General features: G+C 35.0%; 1 protein-coding gene and 1 long non-coding RNA gene across 3 annotated transcripts in view; one reads left to right on the top strand and one right to left on the bottom strand.

Moving 5' to 3' along the window:
• The window catches only part of MAP3K20 (mitogen-activated protein kinase kinase kinase 20), a 212,851-nt gene that overhangs the window by 6,417 nt on the left and 192,447 nt on the right, over window positions 1–13,987 (top strand). The gene's annotated exons all lie outside the window — the stretch shown is intronic.
• Window positions 1–13,987, bottom strand: part of LOC141562857 (uncharacterized) — a 31,773-nt gene that overhangs the window by 14,611 nt on the left and 3,175 nt on the right. The window contains exon 2 of the long non-coding RNA XR_012488267.1: window positions 945–1,591. This is a non-coding gene — a long non-coding RNA (uncharacterized LOC141562857). The remainder of the gene's footprint in view (window positions 1–944; window positions 1,592–13,987) is intronic.

Here is a 13,987-nt window from a genome sequence, read left to right as displayed (position 1 = left end):
ATAAGTTTCTAAATTGGACATATACAACCTGCCATCTGGGGCGGGGGGAGGGAGGAGAAAAAATTGGAACAAGGGGTTGGCAATTGTCAATGTTGTAAAATTACCCATTCATATATCTGGTAAATAAAAATTATTTTAAAAAATAAAATAAATTGGACATATATACATTAGTACTGCAGTGTTTGTTTCTAGTATGTGACGTATGGGGTAAGTTGTTTTCCAATATAAAATCTGATCTGTAAGAGATTTTATTAATGCACTTAGTATCTATATAAAGAATCTGAGAAATAACCAGAAAGAATTCAGAGGTTATATAAATAGGAGAAGTTATGACCCTGAGATCATAACTTAAACCTGGTGGGACTTAGCATAGTTTAGTATGATCTTGTTTCGAGGGGAACTAGAAGGACAAAGAAATCTGTCATTGACCATAATTTTAAATCAAGTGTCAAAAGTCATGGGAGAAATGAGGCAGTCAGATAGAGTTATAAGAGCATTGGACTCCGAGGCAGAGGATTTGGGATTCAAATCCTCTCCTTTGTCCTGGCAAGTTAAATCACCTTTCTGGGTATCAGTTTCCTCATCTGTATAATGAGAGTCAGACCAGAAAACTTCTAAGGCCCTTTATAGCATCAAAACTACACTCTCATGTCTTAATAACGTCCTACACATCCTGGGGAGCCCAGCCTGACCTTGGCCTAGACTTGCAGTGTTAGATCAACATGATGTAGTTCAATAGTGAAGAATGCAGAATTGAGTTAGGATCCAAGAAATGAAAAAACAAAACAGAAACTTCGTTAAGATTTGGACCAGTCACCCTAAGACTTTAAAAGCATACTTTGCTCTCTATCTTTGGAGAATGTGAGAGAAGACTTGTAGAAAAAAATTCTTATATGGCTTTCAGGATTCACCACTTAAATCCCAAATTATATATAGATCATAACATTATGATAGCTATTACTGGGCTTCTTTGGGGATGTCATAAAGCTCTTCTAGCATCCATGAGAAAAGGAGTAGTGCTAGATCACAGTCTTAAAATAAGAAGGGACCTTAAAGATCTTCTCATCCTTCCTAAGCCATTCCTTCTTCTCCCCCATCAAATGCTGGAATATCTTCTACATTTGATAGTCCATCCTCCATTTGGGCACTTCAAACACTAGGAGCTCACATTTTCATAAGATATTCCATTTTGTTGTTGAATAGCTTCAATTGTTAGGAAATTCTTTATATTGAACTGGAATCAGCCTCCTTTTAACTCTCTCCCATTTGTTCTTAGTTCTGTTCTCTTGAACTATAGGGAAAACATCTAATTTTTCTTCTATGACAGACTTTCAAATATATTTGAAGGTGGCTATGTTTCTCCTTATTTATCTTTTCTCCAGACTATGTATTTTCCAATTTCTTTACTCGTTCCTCATTTGCATCTTATTGTTCCTGTTTCCTTCTTCTTAACACATTTCAGGTTCAAATGACTCCATGTTCAACTGCAATATTCAGAACTGAAGGTGTTGCTTCTAGCAGCCACTGTGACTATCTTCTCCTTGCCACAGAGAATGCAATCATATAATAAATGTACATTCATCTGTATATGCTAAGCCAAAAGAAAGAAAAATTTTAATTAAAATAGTGAAAGCATTTTCACTGAGTAAGTCTACTTTTGAATGATACTGAGATAAAAGGCATGAAATTATTATTCCCTTAATAAGTTCCAGTACCTCTGTGGTCTCACAGAATTGTAGGATCATCAATTTAAAGCTAAAGAGATTTTAGAGACCAATCCCTCTTATTTTATAAATAACAAAATTGAGGCACAGAAAAGTTAAATGACTTGTTCAGGATCACACGATTAGTGTCAGGCAGGATTGACCTTGGGCAAGTCACTTAACCTCATCCGGAATTAAAGAAGGAAATGGAAAATCCCTCATTTGTTTTTGCCAAGAAAACTCCAATGTGGTCACAAAATGTAAGACACCACTGAAATGACTGAACAACAACAGGATTTCAAACGAGCTCTTTCTGATTTCAAGTCCTATCAGTCCTCTCTATTTGGCCACCTCTCTTAATTTTCCTTTGCTGAATGTGATGCTAGGACCTCCTCCATCATACCCATAAAGGAAGTAGACTTTTCATTCTGCTTGGATTGGTAGTACTACTGAGAGAGACACTCTCAGGTGATTTTAGCATTCCGGTCTGCTGGAAGGTCTTCACTTTCACTTCTTTGTGTACACTCTTGCCTCCTGGGCAAGCAGGAAGAATAAAGGCTTGTGACTACCCTCTAATATAATGACAATGTGAAGCCTCAATGAATATTTTTCCCTTTTCTTTGCATTTTCTCTGGGATGGTCTTTACTGGTTTTTGTTTTCTTGTAAATGAGTAGAAATCTTAATTCCAGGCTTTCTCTTATCAGTAGCTAGATGTAGTAAAAAAAAAAAAATCAGTTGTTCTTATAATAACCATATCAGATCTATCTGCTCTCTGATATGATCTGACATCTTTTAAAAAGATCTTAGTCCCTTTCTAACTATAACTGTTTAAAGATTTGCTTAAACTCAGTTTTAATCTTATATGCTAACTTTAGCTCAAGCTTCTATATCAGATGTTAAGCCATTATAGGGAAACACGAAGTGTTGGGGGAAAGTCCATAGGATGAGTAGCAAAATATAGGTTAAAGTGAAGATGATGGAACCCATGGGCACCACTTTGAACCTACTGATATCTTCCAGATACTTGTCTTTTCTACCCACACTTCAGTGAGTTGCTTTCTTAACCTCAAAGAGTATGATCCATAATTATATAACCTGTTGTATTCTGTCCCCTCCAAAATCCTTAACAAAGAGTCTGGCAGTATTACTGAACCATAAAGTATAGCAACTTAATGTGCAGTAAATGAGCCAAAAAATGAAATGTTTGTTTTCTCTTGATTAGTGTAGCTTTAGTGTCAGTGGCAAACTATTAAAATGGTATTTTTATGATGTAACTCTACTTTCTGATATCCTAGACATCAGTTATTCATTGTTATCACTGTATTTACCTAATTTAGTTGGGTAATATGTAAAAATAGCATGTTACTTGATATATTGTTATCAATTTAACTATATAGATATGTATGTATATATATAACTATGTTTATATGATACATTTTTTATATATACTAGCTCTTTCTTCCATTAGAATCTAAGTTTAGTGTGAGAAGCTATTATTTTATCCTTTGTACTTGTATCCTCAGCAATTATCACAGTACTTAGCATGGCACTTAATAAATAACAATATTTAATAAATACTTTTGGTTAATTGATATCTACCTCTAGTAAAAACAAAATGAAAGTAGTGCATTAAAATATATCCCTATTTTTTAAATCCCATATATAGATATATTTCCATTACCTATCCAAGAACATTGTGAAATTTAAATTAGTATGTTCAGTTACTCTGGCCTGTGCTACTAGTTATTTCCAAAATTCCAGCTTATTATAATGAGTTTTTGGTGTATCCATACACAAATAATGAAATAGTTAGAAGGATCTGTGTGTTCTCTCCAGTTATGTAAGTTGCATCCTCCTTATACTTGCCAATGTTTTCTATAAAGAATCCACGTAATTGTTGAGTATCTCTCTCATTTTCTTTTGCTCTGGAGGATGCATCAAGCAGGCAACTTTCTTTAGATATCCCTTATCTTTGCCCTGTGACCAAACCATCTTCTTTATTTGTATATTTATTCGATGACATCCTTTATTCACTTCTTCATAGTTCCTTTTGCTTAGTCATAATCCCTCATACCTTTCTTTCTCTCTATTGCTACTTGTAATATACATTTTCAACTCTTGGGAAGCAAAAAATATAAAAATGACTTGGGTATAATACTAATGCTAAAATATTATTTCTAAGATATACAGAATGATTCAAAAGAGCTGTACAACTCCCCAAAGTCAATCCAGGTTATACTCGTGTTTTTAGGTAATCACAAAACAAATTAGGTCTCTTCCAGGGAAGGAGAAAGAAAGGACTATCTCTAAGAGAATTATAGTTTATCTCATCACCTCAAAAAGAATACAGTACCCCTCTGAAATCACCCAGAAACAAGCTCATCTGGCATACCCAATTACTGCATGTCTGAGCATGTAGTATTCAGAAGAGCATATGAAGTTAACAATGCTGTCACAATTTTCAAAATGGTTGCTTTTCCATTTGAACATCAAAGTGTTGTTAGGGTTTTTACTATCAGAAGTTAAAATCAAGTTCAATTTGCCATAGAATGTGTGTCTAATATTCAGGACAATTGTTTATTGTCCAAAAATGTGGACAGGCAGTACAAACTGTTCAGAAACATGAATGTCTTTGATTGTAGAATCTAAAGCATCCAATGGAAACATATATTGCTCCACCTGAAAAAAAAACCAAAACACAAAAAACTCCAGCTGTCTGCTGGGAAGTGAACAATGACTGTTTTGGGTGTGCTGATCATATTCCTCTTCCTTTTCTTTTCTTCCCCCCCCCCCATTTAATAGTATTTTCTTTTTTTCCAATTATGTGTAAAGATAGTTTTCAACATTCCCTTTTATAAGATTTTATTTTCCCTTTTTTTTCTTCCTTTCTACCTCCACTCCCCAAGATGGCAAGCAATCTGCTATCTGTTAAATATAGTTATGCTCTTCTGCAACAGATTAGACTATCATGATAAATATCTTCTGTTTTGAATTTTTCATAGCAATATAGTCAAAATGGCTCAGTCCAGAAAAACAGGAATTATCCTGCAATAGGATACTATTCACTTCTTTATTGCTATAAAAGTCTTATAATGCTTCTAGACATTGAAATTTGAGACCTGAATTTCTCTACCACAAAACCCTATTCTTATGATTTTCACTGTTTGTTGGTGTTGTTTTTCATTTGTTTCAGTTATATCTACTCCTCATGATTCTATTTGGGGTTTTCTTAGCAGGGTTACTGGAGTGGTTTGTCTTTTCCTCCTACAGTTCATTTTACAGATGAGGGAACTGAAGCAAATAGTGTTAAGTGACATGTCCAGGGTCACAGACTAGTAAGTGTTTGAGTATCCCCTGTGCCATCTTGCTGCCCTTATTTTTTTTAATTGTTAAGCCACTGAAATATGCATTAAGGGGGGGATAGTGGGGTACTAAGGTTTCCCAAAAAGTAAATTTAGGATTGTCATAAGGAAAAACTTACTATTTGAGTATGCATACATGTCTGTATACACATGGACTTGTGATCATCACAAACCATTATTGTAGGAAATTCAAGATCTGGAAAATCTTTCTACTGCAGGTTAAAAGCTCAATTGTGACTTAAGATCTTACAGATTTGCTTAAAACTTTGAAAAGTTAGATGATTTAATGGCGTTCAGACAACCAAATTGTGCCAGAGACAGTATTTAAACTCAGATTTTCCTGGAATTTCTTTCTCCATATCATGTTACCATAAGTGGTCCTCCCATCTGCTATTTTTAAAATTTACTATTTATTTATTTCTTAAGTATCCTTTTCCTAAAGGTCTGATGGCCACTTAGGTATGTTATAGAGATGGTTTTTAGTAAAGTAAGTCTTAGATTAAGTGACCTCCAAGGTCACTTCCAACTCTAAGTCTCCAGTGAAACAGATAATTTCTATATTCTCTATAAACTTTTTTTTTTCCTGAGTGCAATAAAAAGCCTTGTCCGTTGCTATGTAACTATATCTGAATACTAATTGATTGTACTGAAAAATAGTGTCTTTATGTTTATAAAATAAAATTCTTAGATATCCCATGACATTAATTTGCATGTCATTTATTGATTCCCTCATTATATCAGAAAGTTTTAAATTGCAGAACAGTGAGTAAGTAGTAAAGTTTTAAAGATACAAAAAATTATATAATAAAACTATCAAATTTTATGCCAGTTTTTTCTTTATCATCATGATTATCTTTATAACAAGGAAATGAGAATAATGGAAGCACAAGGGGTTAGATATGGTATCTCTTATGTATTCCCTATTCTAATTAATTAAAACAAATATAATACATTTTATGCCTATGGGTAGTAACATTTGTATTGCATGTCTTATGAAATATTCCAAAATTAAACTTGAAAACAAAGGCTCTCTGGGAGTGTGAATATATGGGTATAGTTTAAAAATAGAAGAAAAAATATAACTATTCAGAAAAATACCCAACCAGAATTCTCAAATTCCCAAGTGAAGCTCGTCCATCAATTCTGGAATTACTCTCAACAAATGAAGATTGCCGCTTACCTCTGCAATGCTTGTCTATTGCAATTAGCCAGTAAACATTTATTAAATAAAAAGCATTTATTAAATACCTACTATGGACTGGGCTCTGGGAAACAACTCTGTCCTGCTAAAAGTTTGCCAACCCAAGTACTGAAGACCTTACACATTTTCTCCTAACAACTCATGAGTCAGTAGAGTACTTTGGCTGTCTACCTGTCATTTTTCCTCTTACCACATGACCAGCCCATCTTCTCTTTCTAGTATATAATTTTTTGATGACATCCCATACTCTTCTTCTTTGAAGTTAGTTCATTGGTAATGGTATAATTTTCCTACACCCACTATATGTCTCCTTTGACCTCTGTGAGATACTCACATTTATTTTTTGGAAGTTTTGGTTTCTATATCTCTCTGTCATACAGTAATATTAGTAATCTTAAAATTGAAAGATATTCCTTGTTATCATAGGAAGCTTAAAGTCATAAGATAGCTTTTCAATTTGCTTAGTTTAGAATATTTCCTTCCATACAAACCTTTACCCAATTCTTTGTCTATTGGTACTGCCTGTCCTAGTTTATACATACTTATGAACATCTTGATCTGTACAAATCCATGTTGATATTTGGACAATACCCAGTTATCCATTGTTTTTTCCTTGTATGGATAAATGACTCAGAATTTTGAGTGATTATAGAACTAACTCTTCTATGAGGCTATGTAGTGTTCCGGGGCCTCAAGCAATCAACACAATATTATCTACTAACAGGAGTATCTTATCTACTAACAGGAGTATCTTAAACTGAAAATATTGAAAAATTCATCAAAACATTTGAAATTTATTTCTTTGGCTGGTGGGTTTTTTGGCTATTTGAATTTTCATCTATTGGGCTTGCTTAAAGGAGAAAGATAGACTACAACTGTCTCAGTCAGCAAGCATTTATTTTATTTTGTTATTTTAAAAAATATTTTACTTTTTCCAATTTCATGTAGGAAACAATTTTTAACATTCATTTTGTTAGTGTTTTACATTAGTAAAATTATTGTTTTGAGTTCCAAATTCCCTCCTTTCTTCTTTCCTCTCTCCTCTCATAAGAAAGCAATTAGTTTGATATAAATTATACATATACAGTCATGTAAACTATATTTTCATATTAATCATGTTTTGAAAGAATATAGAGGCTACCAATCCCCCCAAATAAAAGAAAAATCACACACAAAAAAGTAAAAACAGATATGCTTCAATCAGCATTCAGATGCCATCAATTCTTTCTCTAGGTGGATAGCATTTTTCATCATAAATCCTTTTGGAATTGTCTTAAAACTTTATATTATCAAGGATTTATTTTATGTTTACTAGGTGCCAGGTACCCAGCTAAGTGTTTTGCATACAAAGAAAAAGGGTGTGTGTGTGTGTGTGTGTGTGTGTGTGTGTGAGGAATATGTGTTTCCTGCCTTTCAGGAGTTCCTTTTCCAATTGAAGAAACTACATGCAAATTACTTTGCCTTGAAGTATAAATGAAAAGTAATCTTCTAGGCAAAACATTAACAGGGAGAGGAAGGGAAACCTAGAAAGTCTCTTGCTGAAGGAAGACTTTGAACAGAGACTGATGGAAATTAGAAAATCCAGGAGCTGGAAATGAGCACAGAGAGCATTCCAGGCATGGGTGAAAAGGCACAGAGTGGAGAGATTGGTTGCAAGCCAGTGTAGCTGGATCATAAAGTAAACTGATGGCAGTAAAATAAAAGAAGCCTGGTTTTAGTGGACAAAGCCAGGTTTTAAAGAACGTTAGCTGCCAGCATACTTTATATTTAATCCTGGAGGTAACAGGGTGCCACTAAGAACTTATTAAATGGAGAGGGGTTGATGGGTCAGACCTACCTTTTAGAAAAATAACTTTGGTATCTGCATGAAGGATGGATTGGAATGAAGTAACACCAGATAGGGATACCAAGGAAAAGGCTGTCACAGTAGTCTAGGGATGAAGTAATGAGGGTCTGCATCAGGGTGGTGGCTGAGAGTGGAGAGAAAGGAATGGATTGGGAGATGTGAATATATTAATAAAAAGATTTGGCAATAGATTTGGAGCAATTGTTAATGAGGAGTTATGGAACATTAGTTAGTGTTTGGAGGTGAGGAGTTCAAGCTGACATTGAAGTTGTGAATCTGGTTGACTGGGACAATAATGCCATCCCTCATATTTAATAGGGAAGTTCAGAAGAAGGAAGAGTTTGGGACGAAAGGTTAGGTCATCTTGAGTTTAAGTGGCCAATGAAATAACGAATTAATATGTCCAAAAATGGAGGAGGAGGAAGAGGAGAGACAGAGACAGACAGAAAGAGAGGATGAGAAAGACAGAAAGAGGGGACAGAGAACGAGAGAGAGAGAGAGAGAGAGAGAGAGAGAGAGAGAGAGAGAGAGAGAGACAAACAGAAAGACATAGACACAGACACAGACTCAGAGAGAGAGACAGAAACAGACAGACACAGAGACAGACATACGGACACAGAGAGACACCACACAGACACAGACAAAGAGACAGAGACCTATAGAGAAACATACACACACACACACACACAGAGTGACAGAGAGACAGAGACAGAGAGGACAAGAATGACAGAGGACAGAGCACGAGAGAGACAAAGACAGAGACAGACAGACACAGACACATAGAGACAGACAGAAACAGACAGACACAGAGAGAAAGACACACACAGACACAAAGAGAGATAGAGACCTATAGAGATACATACATACATACACACACACACACACAGTGACAGACAGAGAGGACAAGAAAGACAGAGGACAGAGCACGAGAGAGACAAAGACAGAGACAGACAGAAACAGACAGACACAGAGAGAAAGACACACACAGACACAAAGAGAGATAGAGACCTATAGAGATACATACATACATACACACACACACACACACACACACACACACACAGTGACAGACAGAGAGGACAAGAAAGACAGAGGACAGAGCACGAGAGAGACAAAGACAGAGACAGACAGAAACAGACAGACACAGAGAGAAAGACACACACAGACACAAAGAGAGATAGAGACCTATAGAGATACATACATACATACACACACACACACACACACACACACACAGTGACAGACAGAGAGGACAAGAAAGAGAGAGGACAGAGAACGAGAGAGAGACAGAGACAGACAGACACAGACACAGAAAGAGAGACAGACAGACACAGAGACACACACAGAGACACACACACACACAGACACAAAGAGAGACAGACCAACAGAGAGAGAGAGAGAGAGAGAGAGAGAGAGAGAGAGAGAGAGAGAGAGAGAGAGAGAGAGAGAGAGAGAGAGATATTGTTCAAGATATCAAGAAGTTCAGAGGAATAAGAACTGAGACATTAGATTTGGCAATTAAGAGCTCATTATTAATGATGAGATTGGAAGCCTGCTTCTAAAGGGTTTAGAAATGAGTGGTGAGGAAGAGGCAGCTGCTATCAATGGCTTTTCTAGTGGTTTGGTCGAGAAGGGGAGGAAAGATGTAAGAATATCTAAGGATGGTAGGACCAAGTGAAGGGTTTTGTGTGTGTGTGTGTGTGTGTGTGTGTGTGTGTGTGTGTGTGTGTGTGTGTGTGTGTGTGTGCTTTAAGGACAGAAGAGACACTGGCATGTTGTTTACACATTGCAGTGAAGGAACCAGTACGTGAGAGAATTATGATAGGGGAGAACATAGGAATGAAAGAGGGGTAATCTATTAGAGAAAATGGAGGAGAACTGGATCAAGCATATAAATACTTGTCTTTGCAATTCATGAGAAAACAGGGTGGAGTAGATAGTTAGGTAAGATATCTAATTGATGTGAGAAGAGAAGGGGAGCAAGAGAGCTTTTAGTGAAAGTTTTGTGTGAAGTTCTTGGCTAAGAAAGTAGGACTAGGGAGTGCCATGGGAGAATTGAAAAGGGATGAAAAGGTTTGGAATATCCAGTATGGTGAGTGGAATAGCAAACTAGCTAGGGAGAAAAAAGAATATTTGCCTTTCCACAATGAAAACCCTATTGATATTATGTAACAAAAATCTATAGTGGCTCTAGTCACGTGCTGGACAATACAGATTCAGAGTTAAGATACTTGAGAACATGATCTAAAGAGAGTAGTTGTCTTAGAACTCCAGTAAAAGGAAGAAATTTGAAAAAAAGGCAGGATTAGTTTCATTGAAAAGAGTTCTCGATTTAGAGTCAATCCTCATTTTACAGAGGGAACTTTTTACAGAGTGACTTTCCTAAGATCACATAGGTGATAATAATAGTTAACATTCACGTAGCCTCTGCTGTGTGTCGGGCACTGTACTAAGTACTTTAATTATCATCCCATTTAATTCTACCATCAACCCTGGCAGATAAGTACAATTGTTATCCCCATTTTACAGATGAGAAAACTGAAACAAACAGAAGTTACTTGCCCAGAAACACACATCTAGGGCATATGTCAGATTTGAATTCAAGTCTTTCTGAATCTAAACCATGTGACTAATCCACTGTATATCATCTGGTGACCAAGTGGTGATAAGTGGTAAAGATAGGATTAGAATGTAGACATTCTCACTCCAAAGTCAGCACTCTTATGACGACATGAGCAGTATAGCTACAACTTTACCTTTAGTTTTGAAGTTTTCTGAACAGAAAAAGGTAGATGACCAAGATACAAAAGTTATTCATAAAGTCTGTCATTAAGTCTTAACAGTTTAAAGTCAAAGTATGCAAAGAACTGAAGGAGTTACTATAAAATAAGGGTTTACCAAAAAGTCTAATAATATTATGTAATTGAGGTAGTTAGGAGAGCAGTATGTAATGGAGAAAAATTATTTAGATTTTCACAATTACTGGGTTTGGAAGTACCATATTCTTGAAATTGTGTTGTCTAGTTCTTCAAGTCTTTTTTGTAACAGACATTAGTGCAAAATCCTATGTACTCTGAGTGATGATTGGTGAAGCAGATGGAACTTTGAGGTACTTTATGAATGTAAAGGATGCATAATAACCAGAAAGACTTATGGGTCTTTTCTGAATACTGGTGTTTTAAGATGGAATTCCAAGCAAGAGTGTGAAAAACAAACTTTTCTGAGTTCTACCGCTGAAATAACTCCAGAGACAGAAGTCATAAATAGAAAGATTGGATTAAATCATAAAATTATCTGTCTTTGGTTTTGATTTGTGTAAATTAGTAAGAAGTTGATAATTGAGAGGGTTTTTTTAAGTTCCTGAGAGTTGAATGATTTCTTTAAATACTTGGAATTCACTGTGTCACTTATTCCTTAGTATTATGTATGTGTCAGTAAGCTGAAAGTCAATCTATAGAAATTTTCTTATTTTTCATCGTGCTATACCTTTGCCTTTTTTCTATTTTTATGACAAGAATGAATCCTAAAAACCCAAATATATGTTCTGACTATCAATTAACTGGAAAAGGCAAAAGATAAAAAATTTTATAAAACTGAGAAACCCCTGAAAAATGAAAACTTTAATTTGGTACCTTAATACTTTAAGGATTTCTTCTAAAACCAAACAGTTTAGGTCCATATTTTTCACTTGATTCCTGAGACAAAATAAATTCTAAAATAAGATGACAGTTTAATCATTAGATGAAAAAATAATTTTCTCATATAATAGTACCAGTTGACTTGAATGAATGACTTGAACCACAAAATCGACTGTTTGCAACTCTTTGGATTGATCATTCTTTGATTATTCTGATAACTCTTCTCCAATATCAATCTTAATTACTGTGTGTGCATATACATATGTATATATATGTGTGTGTGTACATGTGTATGTATACATTCATGTGTGTATGGTAATTTAAAAAGATATGAAGATAATTTTAAAAATTAAATAACAATAGGGAAGAGAATACTTAAGCAGCACCTAATATGAGCCAGACATTTTGCTAAACATTTTACAAATATTACCATATTTAATCCTAAAACAATCTTGAGAGATAAAAATACTATAATTATCCCTATTTTACAGTTAAGGAAATTTAGGCAAGTAAATTAAGTGACTTGTCCAGAATCACATAACTAAGTGTCTGACTTAAGACTTGAACTTTAGTGTTCTTAATTCCAAGTCTAGCATTTTACCCACTATGATGCTGACTGCCTAGTGACCTTTGTTTAAAAAGTTTTGTGACATGGGAGACAACTGGGGTACTGAAGTCCAGAAAACAGATAATGGACTTGCTCTTCTTTATGGGAACAGCCTTCTTAACTTCATATATTGTAATAACAGTAAACATGGTTCTTCTGCATCAGAAAAGATTGAAATGCAATTGGGAAATGTTTAATAATTTTAAAAGATAATTCAATATAGAGTTAACTTAAGGTCGATGTGACTCTCAGGGATTTGTTTCTGAGTCTGACACGATTGCTCTATGTAATCAATCCCAAGTTAATTTGTGCAGCCAACTGCCTGTATTTGATCAGATAATATTCTTACCAAAATTATTACTCATCCTATGTGGATGACTCTCAAATCCATTTTTTCCAACCCTAAACTTCTCTCCTTATTTCTAGTTTCTCATCTCCAACTGCCAGTCTTTTCAAACTGGAAATCAACTGAGATTTCCTTGTGCTGATGGATATAAATTGTTCAGTTGACCACCTTAAACAATGGTTCATAAATAAAGTAGGGAAAATTAAATTGGGAGAGAATTGCATATTAATAAATTTGTTTATATTCTTATAAGGAAAAGATTTTCAATTGGCCAAATTTTTTCAGCAAAATCTCAAATATTTTATCAGATCTCAAAAGTCTTCCAGGAATCATAAGACTTCCTTGGATTGTTAATGTCCACACAATTTAGATGGGGCCTCATCACTTTGTTTTTTAAGTTTTAATAAAACATTTAAATAATTGTATGGTTCCACTCATACATACTCAATTTCCAGATATCAGGGCTGAGATTTCAAAATGGGGTCACAGCAGTTTTCAAGAAGCATCTAACTAGATGTGTCATCTCATGGAATGCCCTGGCAAATGACATTTCAGCCTTCAGAGGTCAGTTTCTTTCTAATGTTCCAATTGAATTTAGGGATTTAAATATCCTTTTAAACACCCCTAAAGCTGGGATGCTAGAGCAAGGAATTCAAACTCAGATCCCAAACCTGCCTTTAAGTGGATTCATACTCTTAAACCAGGACAGACACCTGGCTTAAGATGACTTTCATGGTCTTGGAAGGATCTGTCTCTGAGGAGCAATCCAAAAGATCCATAATTATTCCAAAATTAGATATGGAATTGATATTTAGATGTTTGAGAGATATTGTATAAAAGGAGGGTGGGGTGAAATGTCCTAATTCTGCATTAAAAAACACTTGTGTTAATTTAGGCTTCTGTTTTGAGGATTTTGTTTTAGTTGCTCAGTCATTTTTCAATCTTGTCTGACTCCCCATTTGGGTTTTCTTTGAAAGATACTGGAATGGTTTGCCATTTCCTTCTCCAGCTCATTTTACAGATAAGAAAACTGAGATAAAAAGTCATATTTGCATTTGGGAAAATGAATCTTCCTGACTCCAGACTTGTGTTCTATGTATTATGCCACCACGCTTCCCATTATTTCTCTCCTATGTCATTCACTACCATCACCCAAGATATGATTCTACGTACATAGAAGTGAGTCACCCAGAATCAAATTTCTAATTCTGTTTCCTAATGGAGTATCTTAGGCTCATAGGAACTTTGATTTAGGGTTAAGAGGGACCTTAGAAATCATCTAG

This window comes from Sminthopsis crassicaudata, chromosome 3, assembly GCF_048593235.1.
Source record: "Sminthopsis crassicaudata isolate SCR6 chromosome 3, ASM4859323v1, whole genome shotgun sequence".
Lineage (NCBI taxonomy): Eukaryota > Metazoa > Chordata > Mammalia > Dasyuromorphia > Dasyuridae > Sminthopsis > Sminthopsis crassicaudata.
Note: the sequence above shows the minus strand (reverse complement) of the source record. Positions and strands in the feature narration are given on the sequence as shown.